Source organism: Agelaius phoeniceus, chromosome 1 (assembly GCF_051311805.1).
Source record: "Agelaius phoeniceus isolate bAgePho1 chromosome 1, bAgePho1.hap1, whole genome shotgun sequence".
Classification (NCBI taxonomy): domain Eukaryota; kingdom Metazoa; phylum Chordata; class Aves; order Passeriformes; family Icteridae; genus Agelaius; species Agelaius phoeniceus.
The window spans coordinates 75,309,307-75,331,537 of NC_135265.1; the positions used below are offsets into that span (position 1 = coordinate 75,309,307).

General features: G+C 33.8%; 1 long non-coding RNA gene across 1 annotated transcript; it reads left to right on the forward strand.

Annotated features, from left to right (window-relative positions):
- The first annotated feature begins 918 nt into the window (after nt 1-918).
- Nucleotides 919-16,661, forward strand: LOC143695803 (uncharacterized). The gene is made up of 3 exons (XR_013185336.1): nt 919-1,056; nt 15,697-15,783; nt 16,545-16,661. It is a non-coding gene; the product is annotated as an uncharacterized LOC143695803 (long non-coding RNA).
- Nucleotides 16,662-22,231: the final 5,570 nt, after the last annotated feature.

Sequence of the window (22,231 nt, forward strand, 5' to 3'; positions counted from 1 at the left end):
CAAAGCTTCATCTCACAGTGCTGTCTGAGAAACCATAGAAATTTGATTCTATGTTTAAATTAAACTTCTTCATCAGTTATTGGGCTTGACTGTAGACTCAGCGAAGTGTTAGGTGAAGTCATTACCTTAAAAATGTCTTCTTTCGTTAAGTTCTTTTGGCTGTATTTTTTAAGCTCCTGCCAATGTACTGACATAGATCCTGACTGAACAAGAGTTTAAGTCTTTGCTTAAGTCTGAGCACATAATTTTATCTAATTAAAATTCTACATGGTTGTGGCAGACTTCCAGCCCTCAGTCTTAATACAGTTGGAACTCACAATTGGATCAGAAGGAATTATGCTTTCAGGAAAAAAACATCAGTCCTGAGGGATGGAGGTTTGATGTTATCTTATAAAGGAAAGGAAAGCTTTGTCCACACCATAAAAATACTTTTACTCCTGCAGAAAAGCCTTTATTTGCTATGATAAAGTCCAATCAGTAATGCATTCTGAAATCCCATCTATATTGCATGCAGTAACAATTTGATGACTAGAGTGAAAAAAGGATATAATTCTTTTTGTAATAAGAATTTGTTGCAGAAGGATTCATACTACAAAATACATAACCCCCAAAGTTTCATGAAGGTAGTATAAATGTATGCCTATCATTCTCTCTTACGTAAATATTTTCAAAAATCAAAGAGAAATTTCTCAGAAGTTTCTTTGTTTCCTAATGATTTCTGTATATAATTTTAACTTTTATGTGTAGAATATAAATGTTATTTTTTATGCTGAATTCTGTTGAATTTATGGTTGACTGAGAGAGATAATGCATATTCTGATCTATTATAATCACCAATAAAAGTGGAAATAATATTTTTAGGTGACTTACTATTTAGGTTACCCCTACATGCTAGATCAGCTGTCCTTAACACACCATCTGAAATGAGATTCTGTCATGAAAAAGTGCTGAATAGCAAAGCAGATTTCAAGACTTTCTCAGTTCTATTCTGCACTGATACTGGCATCCATTTAAGCCTGGATAATACATCTGCACAGTCTTCCCTTCCTGTAAAAGGTAAGAGGCAACATCATTAAAAAGGGCTGGGATATGACTTTTTTTTTACAAAATACTACAGAAGGAGAAGTGTCTGTTTCAAGTTTAGTACTCCAAAGGATTGTGTATGCAAAACTGTAAATAAGAGTCGAGATGGTGATGTATAGGTTTGTCCTACATTCCTATAAGTATGCTACAACTGGGTACATGTGTTTTATTTCTGTTATAAGAATTATTAAAAGAGGCTTTTGATCAATAGCCAACAAAGCAGCAGTGTCATCCATCAAATTCCTTTAATGAAATTTTACTTAATACTAGGCAGAGTATAGAATTCTTTACGATAAATATATTGCAACTTTCTCTGTCCTTTTAATGACACTCACCTAATAAAGATAACATCAGGTATTGGTAGTTATTTGGTGAAAGAAATATCCCAGAAAGTATTTACTGGAGGAAGTAAAAGCCTGGTATAAACATCAATGAACTAACGGGACCTGTTTAGAAGGCTGGATCATCATTACAGTTCTAAGAAAATATTGTCTTCTCTGGAATAGTAGCATTTTGGATCCTCAATGTTGGACAGCCAGCAGCTCCTAAATTTAATTTAATTTTTAAAGGTTTTATCAAGATTCAATGTGATTTTAGGATGAATAATTTCAAGCCTGCATGGCCATAAATATAATACTGTTCTTTAATATTTGATAGAGGAGAATTTTTTCTTGTGAGCAGAAAGTGTTATCATGATGTAAAGTAAATAAACTGACTGATCTGTTCAAACCAATCTTCGTACAAATAACACCATTTTATCTCAAGTCAGAATATTTACTCTATTTCTGTATCTTTTTTATGAGATTATCTAACACTGACTAAACTGTTTTATTTATAAATTGTGATTGGAATCTGGCATTTAGAGGTGGGCTTTCTTAAATGGTTGTAATTTTAATGCTTTACATTTCAAGTTCTTATTTTTCTTTTAAGCTTTCTTATTTGAATTATTTGAAAAACACAATTGATGTCTAGCACCAAATTTAGGTCTACCTAATCAAGTAGAGACATATAGACATATAATCTTAACTAGAAGATAAAAACACTTAGCAGCTGAAATTTAAAAAAAAAAAAAAAAGGAGTTGAAATGAAATAATGGCCAAAGATTTAAAGTCACTGCCTGGAACTGGAAAGGAACAGAGAATCCCATACGGTGTTGCCAGTCTATAAATAAGCAATTAAATTTATTGTCTATATCAGAAGAACTTACATGTTCACTCATGTGAATACAGGCTACACAGTCTGGCCTTGAATGAGTACTTCTGAATAAAAAATCCAGGAACATAAAGCAGTATCGATGTGCAAGCTAAAAAGAGGTAAAACTTGAATGAATTTCAGGGCCTTTTTTCCCCCCTAACAGTGCCTATTTTGTACCAGTTATGCATCTAGGAAAAAAAATGCAAATATTTGTCGTGATGAAGATCATTAAGGAGAGAAAACTTTTCTTTTATAAAGCATTATTTTTAACAGTTATTTTAAAATCCACCTCCTCCTTGTCCCATGCAATCTCTGACCTTGTCAGTTTTAATAGGTTTTAACTTTTATTCAGCTGTCATATTCTTGTTCTCATTTTCCTTACTAAAAAACTTACCATCTGTCTGAACTAGCAATATTTTCATTGTTAAGGCATCTTCTCCCACAACATATGTCTTCAATTTCTAATGTGAATCAGAATACTTGAAGAGTGTTGTCACTGATCATGCCACCAATCTGATTGAATTTGCCTTGACATATTGCCAATTAAACTGTGCACTTTAAAGAGAAGTATAAGTAGCAGTTGCTTTATTGAAAGTTTCAGTATGGCTTACTAGGATAATGAAACATAGTTTCCTATATTTTGGGGGAGAGTAATGAAATTACAGGAATTTCAGTTTTGTGGTCCACTTAATAAATTACATTTGTAGTAATTTACTTACTAGAAGGATTTTTAAATATTAGATTTTTTTTAAATATCTAAATTATCAAATGGATTAATCTAATAAAACATGCACTTGCATAATTCTGGAAGCATGACATGGTATAAAAGTTGTCTCTTTCTTGCTCTCCAATGCCTGATTCAAAATATAGTCTTTTATATTATCTATTCACAGATGCATTAATCGGACATCTTTTTCTTGGTAGCAGAATTTCCAAAATATATTTTGCCATTAGAAAACAAAAACTTCTAAGGATATGAAAGGAAGGGAAAAAGAACAGAAAATACAAATGTTGACAGAGAAAGTCTTCAATGTGATTTTCTTTTGAGAGTGTGTGAACAGGAAAACAGGATTCAGCTGGTAGAAATTAGGAGCACTTGGAGATTCCAATATTACTTCCTATAAACAGCATAATCTACACTGGCTTTTTTTCATAGACCTTTGAACAGCTTAGTCCTGCAAGATGCTGAATATCTTGTCTCCTTTCTAGTCAAAGGTTTCCAATAAGGCTAGTCAAACTTTTTTCAGTGGAGCTACTCTGCATTATAAAATTATGCTTTGACCACACAGATTTCTTCCTAAGTCTTCTTTTCGGAATGTTTATTTGGGACTTTTGTTCTTAAAATCTAGATGGTTGGACTTTGATAAATATCAAATGTGAAAGAAAAGGTAAAATATGATTGCTTAATAATTTTTTGTTTAAGTTACCATGTATAGATATGTCTTATGCAACTATACACATATGATATATGTGTCACATTACATATAAATGCAACACATGTAGATATCACATTGTCTGTATATGTGTATAACACAATGTCAGATTCAATGGGGTCACTTCAGTATGCAGAAAGAAATATAAAAAGACCTTACCCACACTAAACCCCTTAATTTCTGCATGTGGAAGTGTTAATTGGTGGCAAACACTAATGCAATTTTCTCAGTTCAGAATGGGAAAGAGCCATTGCTCTAGGCAGCTGATAGCTTCTCTGCAAGGCCTTCCACCAGCCAAACAGCAAATCTGGGACAACTGACTTGATGAAGTTTTTTTCTTCTTTAAAACACAACTCTGTTCTCCTTCTGGTTTTTAATTGGCTGTGTAGAATTCTGTTACCTATCCTCTGTATTTCAAGAAGGAATATGTGGAGCCACTGTTTGCATTTAAGAAAAGCTATTTACCTCCAAAAAGAGTAAATATCTTTGACCGTACAGAAAAGTTCCTATGTACACTACCTGGGAATGAACTTGTATCTTGCAAAATGTGTACATATACATATTTGCAGTGGGAAAGCCTTGAATAAGGCCATGGGAAAACAACACAAAGTTATATTATTTGCATTTAAAAAATGCAGTTGTGTTACTGAGTCATAGCTCCTTTCATGAGATGGAGCAGTAGGCCTGACCTACCTATCACACAAAGCCTCGGTTTGTCCCTAAGCTGTAATTTTCTTACATGACTAAAAGGCTTGTACAATGCCCCGGTCATAGATGTGCCATGGTTTTGCTAATAACAGAAGGATGATTGCAGTGCTTCTGCATATACAAAAAGAGGTTTTCAATAAATGTAAACAGGTAAAATAAAAAAGAAAAAGCAAAGAAAGTACAGATATGCAGAGAAAAAGAAGTCATAGCTTTCATCATATTTAATGTAGAGCAGACAATGAAAGAGAATATAATTTATTTCCATTTGACTGGGAGAGTTTGGCCTTTGATTTCTGCGGCTGGAACACACAGTATTGGTATGGAGGAGAAAACAAAAGCTTGTGTCCAAGACCGATGTAATGAGTATTTTTTGAAGCTTTACATTTTCAAAATATGAATCTCATTTATTTTAAGATTTTAAATTTAAGGAGAACTGTCAAGCAAGGACACATGGTTTCACAGAACATTTTTAAAACTGAACAGCAGTTTATGTGAGGAAACCTTTATTTCTTGTGCCAGTATTTGCCCAAATTGAGATTATCACGAATCTTTAATATGTTCTTCCTTGCAATTTAAGACAGATACTAAAAAAGAAAAAAAGTACAGCAGATAAGATACTTTATCCCATGGTGAGAATAACAAACAAGATGAGACTTATGTAGAAGGAAATTTGCATTCCAGTCAGTGTTCGTGTATATAATCAAGTACTGTGTGCAGTTAAATGAGTCTGTTGTCTTGCTATAATGAGTATCTACATCCATCCTAACAGTTAATGAGGAATAAATGACTTATTATCAATGAATGGCAGTATCTAAATAGCCTTGCAACAAAAACAGAATATTAATATGTGTAGCTAAAATAGATCTTAAATGATAATGAACTTACTCAGACTATTAATTATTTTAAAAGCCTCTAGTAAGGTTTAATGCTTCTGGATGGAATTGGAGCTCCACTGGTTCAAGTGCCTTATATGTTTGCAGACAGTTAATAAATGACCCTTTAAAACTATCTTATAGAACTGAATGGAAAAGGGTTTTTCTGAAATACCAGGGCCGCCATAAAAAATCAGACCAAAGATCTCTCTAGTTCAGCATTTTATTCCCACTAGAAATTAGGCCTGCTCACTTCAGTGGAAACAGCAAGGATAGTCTCTATAGATGATGGTGCATTAACTGACTCACTTCCTAATCACCAGCTGAGGGTGAGCCTGTGCCCTGAGGCACAAAGGCTATGCCTTTTGCTATCTCTTTTTCTTTTCTTTAAAAAATAGATTTTCCAGTACAGCGGAAAGATCTCTTTGCCACATGAATGTCAAATTCATTTCTCTAATTTCTAAAATCTTGGTCTCATTCATACCATGTTCAGACCATGAAACTGCAATTATGGCAGAAATTTGGCTTAAGTTTTCCTGGCAGTGAGTAGATAAAGTGACCTCTTATCTAAATAGAGTAACAAATTCTGGATGAAGAATTAATTGTGGACTTTCTTTTAATTCTTCTTAACTTTAGCCAAGCTATTCTTTTAATAGGATGCTATTTCCAGAGCTTTGTTTGATTCAGAAAAATTGCGTATCTCAGATAGCCTTAAGTAAAACAGTAGAATACCAAGCAAGTTTTGATCACACCACCTGATGCCACAAAGTTCATGTAAAACTGCTTTGATTTCATGATTTCCAGGACACAGAACTAGGCATTTTTATTTTCAGATTCTTCCACTAAGCTTACGAAGATAATATGGCTTAAAGCAAAAAAAAAAAGTGGTGAGAGTCATTATTATAGTTATTTTAATGGAATTTCCCTTTTCTCTTAAATATTTCACAGGCAATATGTATTTAAACTGTTTCTGGAAGAAAAGAAACTCCACTCTTATGCTCTAAGTGAATTATTTAGAACACAACACACAAAAAAAATGGTTAACCTTGCTGCAAATTCTTATGATTACACAGGTCAAGAAGTCTAATATAATATATTAAATAATAAACATCACTCTTTGCAACACAACATATAACAATAAACACACAACAATATATATATATAATTATGCAGGTAATTAATGAGTGCTACACTGGACTTGAAAGAATCTATATTTGAATTTCAGATAATGAGTGTTTCCTAACTAGCTAGTTGCTATGAGAGACATTTAGAAATTTCCAGAATAATTTTTTGCTATGCTTCTTTTCCTGATTCAGGGAAATTCTCAAAAAAAAAGTGAGCATGGTAAAAGGACGCATAGAAAAGAATTAGAAATATATTTCTTCCCACTATTTATTCTTTCATGCTTTCTTTTCAGCTGAAATTCAATAATCTTAGTACTATGTTGTTGTTTGACTGGTCACAAAGACTGACCTCAAGTCTAAACCAGGTTCATCTAAATCTGTGAATATTAACTAGAGTTTTAACTCAACTCAGTTTGGTGTCTGCTATAACAAAAAAATATGTTTCTGATTTTCTATCATTCCTTCAAAGAGATACACCCCAGCCTTCCTGTACCTAAAGAGGGCCTGCAAGGAAAGCTGGAGAGGGACATTTTGCAATTGAATGTAGTGACTGGAAAAAGGTTTATGTCTTTAAGCTGAAAGAGGGTAGATTTAGACTAATTATTAGAAAGAATAATTCACTGTGAGGTGTTGAGGCACGGGAATTGGTCATCCAGCAAAGTTAGGAATGTTCCATCCCTGGAAGTGTTCAAGGCCAGGTTGGATGGTGCTTTGAGCAATCTGATCTAGTAGAAGGTGTTCCTGCATGGCTGGAATTAGATGATCTTTATGGTCCCTTCCAGCCCAAAAAATTTTGTGATTCTATGATTCTGAAGTTCTGTTACCCATTTTGGTAGCCAGTTTCCTCCTTAACTGAGCTAAAACAAACTGATATTTCTACTTCAAAGTACTTGATGACCTAAATACAATTAACAAAACAGTAAGGTGTATTAAGAGACATATAGATATCTGATATCGAGATATTTGAGCAGTTTTTGTTACACCCAAAATCTCCTTATAATTATACCAGATATAAAGCTGGTAATTTGTTAGTGTAATTGAAGTATTAAGTGTCTAGTTGAAGATTTATTAATAGAAATAGAAAGATTAAATAACAATTGATTGCCCCAGGATACTTATGCATCAAATATTTTATAGGAAACTTCAGTGACTTATGCTTCATTTTTTTCTTATTCAACCATTTGTCAAGTTAGAAATTAAACCTGAATTACAGACACAATTGACAAATAATTCGAGTTTATGCAGTAAATCAGTAAAATACTACACAAGTTCTAATTCAAAAGATACAGCCAGTTCAGTAGGAAAGCCATTTCCTTGGATATGTCACTCCTGTGCTGGTACTCATTCAAGGTTTTCTTTTAAATACCAAGGATTAAAGCATTTGTTGTAATAGAAAATGAGAATCCATTTTCATGAGGAGATCATGCAATCTCAGGGTCTAAAGATGTTCTGAGAGGAAGGCTTAAGCTGTTAAGGAAGTATTCTGTAACCAAGAAAATTTTACCTTAAATAAAGTCTCTATATAAATGTGAGCACTTAGCAAAGTAAAAGCATTATTGTCTTCAACCAAGTATTAGAATTGATCTCTGGAGAGTGTGTGGGAACAAAGAGAATAGGTGAACTGAAATAGTTTAAATCCCAAGTCTTTTCTTAATAAAAGTATTATAAGATACCATCAAAAATGTGCAGTAAAACATTTAAAGTCACAAAGTCAAAGTTTGTTCCATTGCATGCACCAGACATTGAATGCTTTCTGAAAATTATGTGCTACTTTTTAAAGAAGAATTTGACAAAATTGCTTCAAACATACCAAAATGGCTTCTATTTTGGCTTGTACAAAGAAAAATACAAGAATTTTCAAGATGCAAAGAGCAGTGGAAGCCTTAATGATTATGATTTATTCTAAGAAAGAAACAATGGGCAGATATGTGTGTGTGTATATATATATTAGGTAGATATGCTAAGAAATATATTTTATAAATACTAATAAATAAACAAACAAAAAAGAGGGTAGATACTAAAATAGTGAGAGTAGCCTCTAATATAAGAAGCATTGGCTGTGCTACAGTGAATGAGACTCCAATTTTAGAATGTATTGGTTTAATGTTAGGAGTAAACAAACCAAAAATATTTGCTATCAAAGTTTTCCAAATTTCACAGATCATAAATTCTCTTTACACCTGCTGTTTATGAGACTATAAAGGTGTCTTATCATGCTAGCCACAGAAAATATCATGGTCAAAAAACCAGCAGTGCTGTTCCTACAACCTTCCTACAACCAAAAGCAATTTTCAAGAGGAATGTTAAAGAATATTACATTAAAAATTGGTTTAAGAGTAAAGATGTGCTTTTATATTCATTTAAGTCAGAAAAATAATACGCAGCTGGTTTTGTTACATAAAGTGTTCAAGATTCTGTGTCCATTTTTTAGTTGTAGATAAAATATTATGCTAGATTTTCCTGGATACTGATGAAATATAAGGGAGAAAATGCTTCGTACAATAATAGCTTTGCTCATTCATGTCTTTGTTATGTAAGATTAATAAACTTATTTTATTTATGACTTATAGTAGCACTAGGGAGTCTAACTGTTTTTCTTAAGTAAAGGTGCAGATCTCTTTTTTTCCCCTTTTTTTCTTTTCTTTTCTTTTTTTTTTCTTTTTTTTTGGGTTTTTTTGTTATTTTTATTATTTAGTCAGTTTTAATGTTTCATTTTAGTATCTGGTTGTCAGTTACTATCCAGTATTCTTTTATACTTTATTATTAAAAGGTTTTCCCTTGTACACTCTATTTCATAGCTTTTTCAAAGAAATCACATGAAAAGTGTGAAAGCATTCAATGAGCCATACACGGCTACATAAACTTAATATATTTTTATCTCCATTGCATATTTATTTTATGCAGTATGTCACTTGATTTGCCATGAGTTGGAAACTTGAGTGTTGCTTTACATGCAAAGTCACCCATTAAAATTATTATCTGCTAGCTAGAAGTATTCTTCTGTGATTGAAGCTGTCTCCAGGCCCTTTAATTTTTAATGTTTCTACTGTGGCAAGTAGTCTTCATGTATACTGTGTAAATACAGAACAATGGGTTCAGCATCAATACAGTTACTCACACCTTCTGTAGCAAACCAGAACCCATAATTAATTAATTTCTGTTTCATTGATAGAACACATTCATTTTCTAAGTTGTTGCAGGGCTGTGTAATACCATTAGGACTATCAACTGACGTCTTAATTGTACGAAACTCTGAAGTCATGAAGATGGTTTATGAGCAGGGTTTTGGTGAGCTGGTATATATTTGTTCACAGAAATGCAGTGAGTTCTGTGGTTTATGGGCAGGTGGATAGCAAACTTGCTCAAATGCTCTCTACCATGATGAAGACAAAAATAGCTCACAATACATGGCTTAAGCCTTACTGAATTATACTATGTAATTTTGTAGTAGCCTTAGGGAGCATATTGACTTTGCTGGAGGGGCAGGAAATATGAGGGACACATTACCAATGGAAATGGAGAAAACTTTAAAAAACATTTAACTTTAAAAAAACTTTAACAGGTTTCACATTTTAAAGGAAGACAGCAGGAGTTATACTCCTAACGGTGAATTTTTTAGAGGACTTGATTGGAGTAGAATACAAACTAATGATTACCAGTGAAGAAAACTTTGGGGCAAGTCAAATGCTTTCAAAAACTGGATTTGCATGTATTTGAAAAAATGTCCCTGTGTTAAAATTTTTGGACTATGACTAATGACAAAAACCCATCTGAAATAAAATAAGTAGTCTGCTTCTAAAATCTGTAAGAAGAAAAAAAATATTAGCAGTGTGCATGGAATCCTGCACAATCTTTTTTGCCTGTTTTCCTTCTGACTAGGGCACAAAAAGTGAGTAAAATGAGTAATGCTTGTTTCAGAAATCCTTTGATTCTGGCAATCTGGAAAATTATGAAAATCTGATGCATAACCAGGCATTTCAGAATCTATTGTTTCTGACCTATGATTTTTCAAGAGAAACCCAGCCTTAGCAAAATTAAATGAGCTAGTTCCAAGTAGCCACATCCTTATATAAAAGCATGAATACTTCTTACAGCTGAGACACTGAGTTGCAAGTTCAGTAGCCTAAAATCAAAAACTCAGCATTTGGCAGCAGACAGCTGATCAAGCTCAGACAAAAGATCAGTTTTGCTTCATTTTTTTGATATGTGTAAATATAGTCTTGAACACTTTCTTTGAAGTGAATAAAGAAGCAGTTCATTTGGATGAATGTTAAATATTTTGATTTTCAAATTTTCTTCTTTTCAGCAAAGTTTGACACAATGTCAGAGGATCAGTTGCATTTCTACAAAAATAACATTCCAAACCCTTCCAACTGCATTTTATTTTTATTTAAACTGAGGGAGTTCATCAAAACTTGATGAGGCAAGCCCACATCTATAAAACTCTAAGTCCAGAAAGCATGTCCAAGTGGTTTTTTTTTTTTTAAATCTATTTCTGAATTGGAAAAAAAATGTAAAGTGCACCTCTGATAAGACCTTGAGTCAGCCAGAGCTTCTAGGTAAGTCTGACATTGCTTAAAGCAAGTATAACAGACGCCACATGAAAAGCTTACAAACTAAAGATAAGCTTTAACAAAAGACAGAATCATAACTAAAGCTTTTTTTAAGTGGAACAGACCTGCTAAGGTGGATGATAAAAATGTATGCAAAAAGCAACCTCCCAGACCTTTTCTGTCCTTAAAGGACTGTCTCTCCTCCAGCCCGACTCTTGGTTTAGAATTTAGGGTCTATGACAGATATCTTTCTCACCAGCACCCTTGAGTCCTGCCTACGTGTCTGCTTGCTTGTCACCAGAGGGATCATAGGAGTTTTTGTCACTTGTTTGGGTTTCTTACTTTCTTAGTATCCCCCATGCTGTTTATCCAGCAGGAGCTACTCACAACAGACACTATGAATCATGTTTTGGCACTAAATATACAAATATATGTTGAAATTGATTTTCTTTTTTAGAATTAATTAGTTTAAACATTAAACTTAACATTGTCTATACTTCACAAGGAAGAAAATAAATGATGGTTAAAGTAACCAATGATGTCCAACTTCATCAGCCTCACAGAACTTCCATGACAGAATAATCTGAGTATGTAGTTGAGCTTGATTTATTAACTCCCTATTTACAGTATTACCCTTTATCCATGACACTATTAGATCTATTTCCTACATAAAATGACCTGGTATGACATGGTCCATTGTATTGGCAAACATATATATTTGCACATCTTCTGCTCAGTTACTAGGTAGTAATATGGTAAATACTGATACCTAATTTCACCAGTTGTTGGAGCCATTATAAATGTATAAAATATCCTTTTGGCATCTGCAGGCATTTGTTGACATTTTCATTAAATTCTGTTGACATTTTCATTAAAAAACAAAACACACAGAAAAAACCCCAACCACAAAACAAGTCAACATTAAAATCAAGTTGGTTGTAAGACTTTTTTATAAGTACATCAAAATAAAATAACTTAATATGTAAGACAGATGTAAGCATTACCATTAGAAGACCTGTAATACTGGCTGCTTGTGTTATTTGCCAAGAAATTATAGTTCTTTCTCATAAAAAATACAAGAGCAATGACCTGGATGATTGTAGTCTATGCTATAGATATTTCAAAACTGGCCAGTTATGCAAATATATAATCATTTGGGAATGAAAATCATGTCTAAATAAAGAATTAAAGTGAAGCTAAATTAATCTGAAGGATATTTTAGAGGATGTTCCTCTTATGACCACATGATGCAGAGTGAATCTTCTTTCTCTCTGTTTCACAGAAATGTTTAATTCTCAAAGTTTCCAGGAAAATTTTTGAATATTTTGCATCCTAATTATTGTCTATATAACTCAAAAACTATTAGAAATTAAGTTGAAGTGAAAAATGCATAACGAAGATGCACACAATTTTTTGGTTCTCAGTCATATCTCCTAAATATTCAGGATGTCAGTATTGCTTATCTGCCTTGTTAACTGTTAAAAAGGAGCATAAATTGTAAAGAAATACCAGATATTACCTTTGCACATAGAAAGTCAGTCAAGGTGCCTCTGGTCAAGTCACATGACTTCTTTCTGTGCTCTGCTGGATCAGCTTTACAGATGGCAAAAGGTATCTGTCTTCTCACATGTGGTAATCAATCCCTTCTTGTCATAAAATAAAGATTTTGAGGAAAAAGCCTTTTTTTTCCCCAAACTGTTTACAGATATATTAAATGGCTGGTAAATACACTATTACTAATAATTTAAACTGTTTTTTCGATATGGTAAAACATTATTAATAGTTACATCATATGATTTGTTTTTTTTTCCTTTTTATCACTTAGATACAGTCAAATGACTATGGCCATGTTATAACCAAAACAGATGAAAAGGATGTCTAAAGGAAAAGTATTTGCAGTGTAAATCTGACCTTACCTTTCATGCTATTGGGAAATTCATGTACATGTTGTGAGCAAGTTGGTACAGTTCCATTTATTTAGGCTTGTAGTCTTTATAAATTCCACTGAAGCTGTTTCTGTAAATTCCATCTCATTATTTTATGTTTCAGCATGGTTAATTTTGAGGTACTTTGCCTGAAAGATGCTTTTTAGAAATAAATTGGTTTCACTTTTTCATGTAAGAGTGGCAGAATACTTACTTTTCAACTGACTTGGGTGTGACAGTGTTCACAGGGGTTTTCAAGTGAGGGAAGAGACGAAAATGTTGACTCCATGTTCAGAAGGCTTGATTTATTATTTTATGCTATACATTACGTTAAGACTATACTAAAAAGAATAGAAGGAAAAGTTTCATCTTAGAAGGCTAGCTAAGCTAAGAATAGAAAGGAAGGAATAATAAAGGTTTGTGTCTCAGACAGATTCCAAGCTAATTGGGCTGTGATTGGCCATTAATTGTAAACATCCAAGATGGGCCAATCATGTTGCATTCCACAGCAGCAGATAACCATTGTTTACATTTTGTTCCTGAATCCTCTCAGCTTCTCAGGAAGAAAAAATCCTAAGAAAGGATTTTCATGAAAAGATGTCTGCAACACTTGGGTTTTTCCCATTAAAGTGTTATTGCCGTGGGTTTTCAATGTTCTGATGTTCCCATGAATATACTGCAAAGAAAAAAAAACAGAAACAGAAATTGTAAACAAAATTTATGCTTCTTCCATTGTTTTTTCTTTATTTCTACCCACCATTTTCCAGATGGTATTTGTGCATGAAGTCTATATTTAATGTACATTTGTTGCAAAGGAATTAATAACTAATATTAGAGAAACCTTTTAAGATGGATGGAGTGTTGACCAAACTTGTATACAGTGCACAAGTTCTTTATAATTTTTCAAATTTAAGACCTGTATATCAAACAATATTTTAAATTTACTGGCTTTGTCTGTCAAGATTCTGTTGTGTTTTTGTGGCTTTGAATATTTTTTGGTGGAAAAGGAATGGTTTTGTTGTGCAAAAGAATCTGGAGCTAATAGTTTTCAGCTATGAATTGTACTTTGGTACCTTCCAGCTAATCATTAATCCTTAAGCAGTGACCTGATATTCATTGCTAAAAAAAGGTCACAAGGAATGTTAATGAAATCTAAAATATCTAGGTTACCCACAGAAATCATAGCTCCTGGAATAAATAGAAAATAGTCTACAGTAATTCATATCTAAAAATGAAAACGAGTGAAGGAGTCTGCCTTCATGATTCCTGACTGGCAATGCCATCCAAAACCTGTAAGAAAATATTTATTTCTGTACTTCCACCTGATTTAAATATTACGAGGGAGAAAAAAGAACACTTTTAAGCAGTATCTGGGTGTGAAAAACTTATTAGAAAAAGGTGCAGATGTGCAAAGGTGAGGCAATTGAATTTGTCACATTGATGTCAGAAATAAAGGACTGGGCCAATTCCTTCAGATAGTTAAATATGTTACCGACACCACAGCATTGAAAAATCTTCTTAGGCCAGTGTTTGCTCCCTGCTGCATGACATCTGCCTCTAAATTTTCAAAGCAGTACACAGAAATGTAGCTTTCTAGCTCTCACTACAGTCAAAAGAAATTGCTTAGGATCTGGAACCCAGTATTTCACAAAAAATTATCTAGACACCCTTATACCTTTTGCAAGCGCTATACAGCAGAATTAAGAACAGATTGATAACAAACCAATAATTTTATTTGTGTGGCACATATTGTGTATTTTCATCTATTACACAACACAATTGAGAGAACAGATATTTTACCTGTTTCAGTTACATGTCCAGGCTGTGGCTCACAGGGAGAAATGTTTGCCTTGGATAATAATGAATGTTTCCATTGAGAAGTAACTTCCAGAATAGCAATACAGTGTACACATTACTTCGTATACCACAGAATAGTCACTGCATTTAGCTTTTTTGTTTGGTTGGAAGGTATCCATTGATTTCTGATCTTAGTACCAAACAAAGCAATTCTCTGTAGCCTATTTTAGTGTCAACATTATCAGCTGCTGCAAATTAAAGACAGGAAAGAACGAACATACCTGCTTACCCTTCTTACACCTCTGACTTATTGGCACATGGAGATAGAAACAGACAGGAAGGAAAATTTTGAAGGTGACTACAAGCCTCTCTGGAAGAATGGGAGCATCCTGGAGTTGGCATGTACATGCAAGCTTTTTTTCTGGCTGGATAATTGAAACTAGTCTTGAGATAGGTTTGGAAGCATTTAATTGCCTAAGCATAAGACGGATCCATGCTTAGATCCATTTACTTAACTCTAGACACTTACCTGAGCTCTCCTCTTAATGCTCCAGGAGCAATCACTTCTTGTTGGGAAAAGAACCTTATCCAGGTCATGACTTGGGACAGCTCAATATGCAGGTGCTGCTATTTATTTCCATTATGATACATTCAGTTACCTGACTATTTGAAACTTACTTGCTTCAGCAAGGTGGAATTAATCAGGACTCATCTTTAGACATCTGAAAATAATTGAAAAGCCAGTCTTCCTAACTTAGGCTACAGTCACCTTCCGTAAGTCATTGGTACATACCTATACCTGCAATAAAATTAATGGGCTTTGAATGCCACAGATGGTCATTGCTATCAAACTCTACATTTAAAAATGACTGGAAGTATAAAGCAAAAGCAAGGCTTAGCCACTCTTAATATAATCATCTTTAGGAAGCCTTCTGCAGCATACAAAGTGGTTTTTGATAAATGGCAATGTAATGTCCTATATTTTCCCTTGTTCTTCTTCTGTCCAGCCTCTTTTCTTCAGGGTGACTTGGTTCTGCTGAAAAGGATTTTCCAAATAACACTACCACATCTGTATTTGCCTTTGAAAAAAGAAGGTAAGAGTGGTGAAGAGAAGGGGGTGATGAACTTTCAATTAATTTTATTTTCATTCCAAAAGTTCATATTTCTGACTGTAAATAAATAGCATAATTTAAAATTAAGTTGCATTTCTGTCACTTTCTGTCATGTTGTTCTGGTCTGAGGTAACATGATGTGATCGAAATAAACATGAATTAATTAGACATGTACATTTGCCTTTTTTTAATCTGACAGAGATACTCTAATGCTATATTGAGAGAAAAGCTACAGAGGCACGAAAAATTTAAGCCACTCAATAGATCTTTTAAAATTCTGAATCATTATTTTAAAGTTTTATAAACTGAGTTTGAAATATTATTTTATGAAGTCAAGGCTGTTTCTTGGTCATGTCTGTGCATATTTTCTCAGGAAAAGTAATGGGAAAATGGACTAATTGCATTCACTGTCACATAAATTTTGAAATCAGAAGAGGATTAACAGCAACATTTTCTGCTCTTGATATTCTGCACTTGAAAGAAATAAAAGGAGGAGTCATAGACTGAAAGAAAGGCATTTAGTTCTTCTGCAATTAATACTTTAAAATAGTAGCTACATGTTCATTCTTCCAAGAAATGCTCACTTTAAATCACACAATAAAGCAAGGATATATAATGGTAGCTTTTAATATTGTAAAAATTATGTGATTGCTGAGAGAAGCTGAGAGTTATGTTTGTCTACTCAAATATAGATTTAGCAACACTAATCACATTTCTGCCTTCTTTTACATTTCTTTCATCAGCAAGAATGTATCCATTGGAAATATTCTTAGCTCATGTTTTATACAAAGAAGAAAGCAGGATACTCTGACAGAGTGAAAGCGAGACAAATCGGTCTGGGGCCATTGCTTCCACAATGAATATGTTGTGCTTTAACTAGCAGAGCATGAGCACATATTGCTTTCTCATGCCCTGCACTTCTCAAGATCAAGGAGTCTTGCCTATTGCACTTCAAATTAACATATTTGTTTGAAGGTTAAGATATTATATTGATCTTGTGCCTTTTCTTTTTTTGAAGCACTCTATGACATATGTGTATATATATATGTATGTATGTATGTATGTATGTACAACCATAAGTAAAATAAACATGCACACATGTATATGTGTGTTTCTTCTCTGTGCTTTTAAATAACTGTAAGAACAGCAGCACATTTCAATATGTACTGACTAAAAACAAATCAAAGGATAGAATTGACACATTATTTAAATAAATCACAACATTCCCTTCTTAGTGAGAAAAGTGCCAAAGTACAATGTGGGTCTTGAAACAGCCAATTCCCTTGAACAAAAAATGAGGATACAATGACAATATAGGGAGGCTGCTGCTTTTATAAGTGAACTGGAATTAATATGGTTGGCTGAGTTATAGACTACATCTGTGGAATAAGCATCTTGCCATTCATATATCTGTGGTTTCAGTATTTCTGTGAGAGTGAATAACTCCAAAACTCCAAGTACCGAACCTAAGTCTTTCTTCTTTTCTCTCTAGAGTATTCATCCATAATTCTGCCAACTTGAACTGCGTGGAGAAACAAGTAATTACAAATTACACTACAATTTAGCTTATATATGGGAAATATAGATCTGAAAGTAAATTTTCTAATCAAAGCATTACATTCTGAGCCAGCAGCAAATTAGTTTGATTAGTTATTGTGCAAACTGTTGGCCTAAGAAGCCATCTGTAAATAAAGACAATTGGAAAAAATATTGGAGATTATAAACAGCTATAATGTTAACTTGTTTTTGCATTTTCTCACCATGTAATGCCAATGTGACATTGTAGAATCTGCACAGTAACAGTGTATTATGAATATGTAAATATGCCAAATATGCTGTAAGCTCCAGTCTGGCATGTTGATAAAACGCAAAGTTACTGTATGCTCTGAAACTGAGCATTAGCTCTCCACATTTGCTAACATTAATCCAAGCTACTTCATGTACTGCAGCTTGAAAGATGTTCAATTAAAACTCATTCTGCCTGGTATAAATTACTATTATTATGTTGTGAAAGAAAACCTGGAAATATCTGCTAACTTGTTATATGTGTACTGCCCTTACTCTCACCTCACCTCCCAGACAGCCATTTCAGAAAATTGCCTTTAGTTATTTAAAATTCTGTCATGAGCTGGTTTAAACAAAACAATGAAGAACTGAATACATGCATAATTTTTTGAGAATTTCATACTTTAGGCAACTGGATAATAACTGTTGGCAATAGCTGTATTTTGAAAATTTATTTTTATTTCCAGGGTATTTACTCACACACAGGCAGGCACACACACACATACTTTATTAGACTGATGTTAATTGCTAAAGTCCATTGATTTGTCTCAAAGTATTTTGAGAATAATCAAATATGGAGTCACTTTCAGCTCTCAAGTCTCAGAAAAATTATTCATTCATCTATTTCTTTGATGAGAAAAAAATATGCAATGTTACAGTAATTTTGTCTCAGTTTTTAACACTCAATAAGGTGAACTGTGCAGATGAGCTATCCAAATACAAGTTCTATTATTCTCAGACAAAAATGGACACATGTAAATATCTAAATGATAGTCTCATCACAAACAGACTGGTTATTTGATTGCTAAAAATGTCATATTAATCATATGGAAAGTTTAGCTTTTATAATAGCAGAGTTAAGGTATGTTTGAAAGCACTAATTCACAAAAACTCTTGTAAATACTTATAAAACCAGAGAAGTGCCACTATATTTTATTTCCATAAAAATTATTCTAAGCCCCCTGAATTTCCAAATTAGAAAGGTCCTTAAACACATGTCTAACAGATATATAGGTAATTTTACTAGCATCCACTTGTGCTTAATGGCAAGCATATGCCAGCCAACATTTTCTAAATTATGACTGACTCCTGGGAGTTTTGCATAGCTGAAGACTGAGCTGGGGAATGAACACAATTAAAAACTTGGCAGTATTTTCAATGCCTTCACTCTCCAAACTCCCAATGATGGCTATAAAATCAGGCAGATTTTGCAAAAGCATACAAGGACAGCAGTCTTGTATGGTGGATAAGATCTTTCATATATTTGAGTAGTATTTGACAGGGTCTCTAAGGCTTTCAGGGACATCCAGCATCTCTGTCTGTTCCTTGGCTGTACTTGTAGGTTTTCTAGTACAGCTTGAAAAATATCTGCTAATGGAAGCCTGAGAAAAGGCTCTCTAGGCCAGAGAAACCTGTGCAACTGCATAAAAAAAATTGGTTGTGGGTTTACTAGGATCTCAAGGGTGTTGCTGCAAGAGAGCTGTACCTCAGATCTCATTGTGGTTTTGCTGTGAATCTCCTGATCACTTCTTCGTCAGAAGAGGCAGCCTAGGATCATGGTTCCTGCACTCAGCTTGCTGGAGTGAGGCTGCAGGAGTCCCATTGATTCATACTTTACCTCATCCCAGTCCTCCCAAGACCTTAAATGCCAGCCACTCCACCCTACACGTCCACTCATTTTGTGCAGCTATACTGTCTCATGCAGGCATAGCCTAAAATTGTCTAATTATTTTAGGGCATTTAAATTTGTAGGTGGGCATCCTGATAGTTGTTTTTGTATTCATTTGTATGTGTCCTTTTAATTTTTAAAGGTAAGTAATTCTCTATAGTTATTCTCTAATCTCTTTTCAACTTGGCAAAAATTTTTTACACTTTAGTAGACTAACTTCAGACTAATTCAAGTGTGAATCACATAATCCATGAAATTACCAAATGGAAAATTATGTATATAATAATTTTAACGCAGAAGTTGATATATTTGGACTCTAATTGAATGAACTCATGGAGTTTATTTCCCTAAGTGACTTCTATCACCTTGATGTGTTTAGTGCCATCCCTGCTGATCACAAAACTTATTCTGTCCAGAAGAGCTGACTGATAAACGTTCTTAAAAATCACATCTCTAAAGACAATAAACCTCCCACTTACCTTGTAGTCATCTGGTTTTCCCCATAAGAGATAGTACTCTCAATTTACATTTTAATTACTTTTAAGTCATTTAGCAATTTGCAAATATCATACTAGATGACTAAGAGAGAAAAGTAGAAAACATTATATCACATTTTGCAAAATGCCAAGCTAGCAGACAGATCTAACCTTAAAAATCTGGGCCATGCTGTCAATTGGCATTACCCAAATCACAAGATGTTTGGAACATTAAAGAAAATCTTCACTACAATAATTTTCTTTTCTTCGACAAATGTACTCATACATCTCCTAAGAGTCAGACAGAGGAGATAGGCTGTGAAACATATTAATGACTGGTTCTTTTTCCAGTATGATTCAATCACAAAAGAGGAAAAGATAACAACATAACCAAAATCTTTGCAAATACAAAAAAAAAAAATCATTAGGCCATTCATCACAAAGTTGCAATATTCTCCAATATTCTCCCCCTTTTAAATGCAGTATCATGTCCATTAATCTTTACCAATTAAAATAGTGTCAGACAAAGGTCCCTTCCAACTCAAAATATTTTGGGATTCTGTGAAATATGCTTAGTATATGACAGATCCCTTCTAATTTAATTACAGTGTGTAACATTTTGAAATATGACTGAGTTGCTTATGAACCATTTGAATCATGCCCTGTACTTTTAAGACATTGGCAAATTTCATCCTTTTATATAAACTCATTTTTTAAATGAAGGACAAAACGTCTGCATTCTTTCACACAAAAAAAATCACTAGCATCTCATGCATTATGATCATCTTTTACTACCAAAGGAGAAAAGAATTGGAAATCAATGGACCAAAACAAATCCATAAAGAAGGAAGCCTAAATGAGGGATAAAATAATGACAAGAGGCAAATACTTAATCTATTTAGGTTCCTTGAAAGACTGATGCAAAGAAAAAATAGAATATTTGGGATAACTGAAGTGGAAAGGAAAACTGAACCACTCTGACTATTACTTTCTCATCTTCTGCAACATCAGCATCTCATCTGGCAACACTGATTGGTTCATGAAGTGAGAAGACCCAGCCATAGAGGGGAATACAGCTTGTATTGTCACCTTCAGTAGTGGGTTCTATCTGGATGTAATACTTATGCTTTGCTGGCTTTTTCTTGGGTTTATTTTGTATTCTTTTTTATTACAACCTAGTTTGATAAGTAGTTCTCAAAGTGTGCACAAAATTTTACCACGCATGTGTCCATTAATTGAGCAGGATTTTTTTCAGTAACTGTTACCTTAACTGTTTAATCACCCCTCCTCCTTGTACTTAGCTCACCACACTGCTTTATATAACAAAGATAGCATTTGCAACTTAAATTATAAGTAATTGTCTTGATTATGACAGAATTAAACAGACTGCTCAACAAGAAAGCTTTGTCTTGTCTGGGGCATTGGAGGAGTTAGGCATCATTATTTTATTATCTTGTGCACAGTGGAAGAAAAAGAAGTACTTGCCATTGTTACTGAGCACCGGCATCAGTAAAACAAAATCTCTAAGTTTAGTAGGTGGTAGCTGACAGGAAATCTCACACTTTCTTGGAAAAGGAGGACAAATACATGAAGGTTTTTTCACTGCGTATTTGCTTACATAATATATAAATTTATAAAAATTTTATACTATCCAATATCTCATTGGATCCTTTGGTTCAAGATATTAGAGCATGAAATACAGAAGAGGAAGAAATGCTAAAGAGAAGAACTAACTAAAATCCAATATCCAAAAAGCAGATCAAAGCAAAGAAACTCATGAAAGCTGTGTACCCATATCTGAGAGCTTTCTGTAGTGAATTTTCAGAGAAAACCTGTTGTTTAAACAAAATCACAAGGCGATTCATTGCTTTATTAATGATATTTTTAACCAGCAGTGAGTGAATTGCACATCAGGATCTGGATCAGTAATGCGAGATAAACCATCATGTTAACCACTTAGAAAGTTCAAGAAACAGCCAACAGTCTAATCCCTCTCCTCATTCACAGAGAGAGTTATGGGCACAGGTCCCCCAGTGACCAGATGTGTCAGTAGTTGAACCCCTCACACACAAGTGCAGGTACCCTGACTGCATTTTCTGTGGGGGATGAACATACTTCAGCCTCATCTGCAAGCCTCCCACTTCCTACAGTGCACTAACCCTCATACTGCACCTCCCAAGTGCAGCTCCCTCCACCATGAAGTCATTTGTTGTCAGGTCTTTCTTACAGAGATACAGAAGGAGCACCACACCATCCCCATCTCAATCTAGTGCAAGCCAGCATTTTACCTAGGGAGCATAAAAGTTGAGTTGCATCTTTTTTAAGCTCTTCTTTCGTTCATTTCTTGCACCAGAGATAAAAAATAGGGATGAAAAATATTTTTTAGTCTCCCATAAAAAGTCCTAGAAATATCTCTCCATATTTCTAAACCCATTTCAAGAGCAAGTAGGTTAGGGTTAAATTGTGTAAATAATTGTGTTAGGTTCATCTTGGCTGGCAG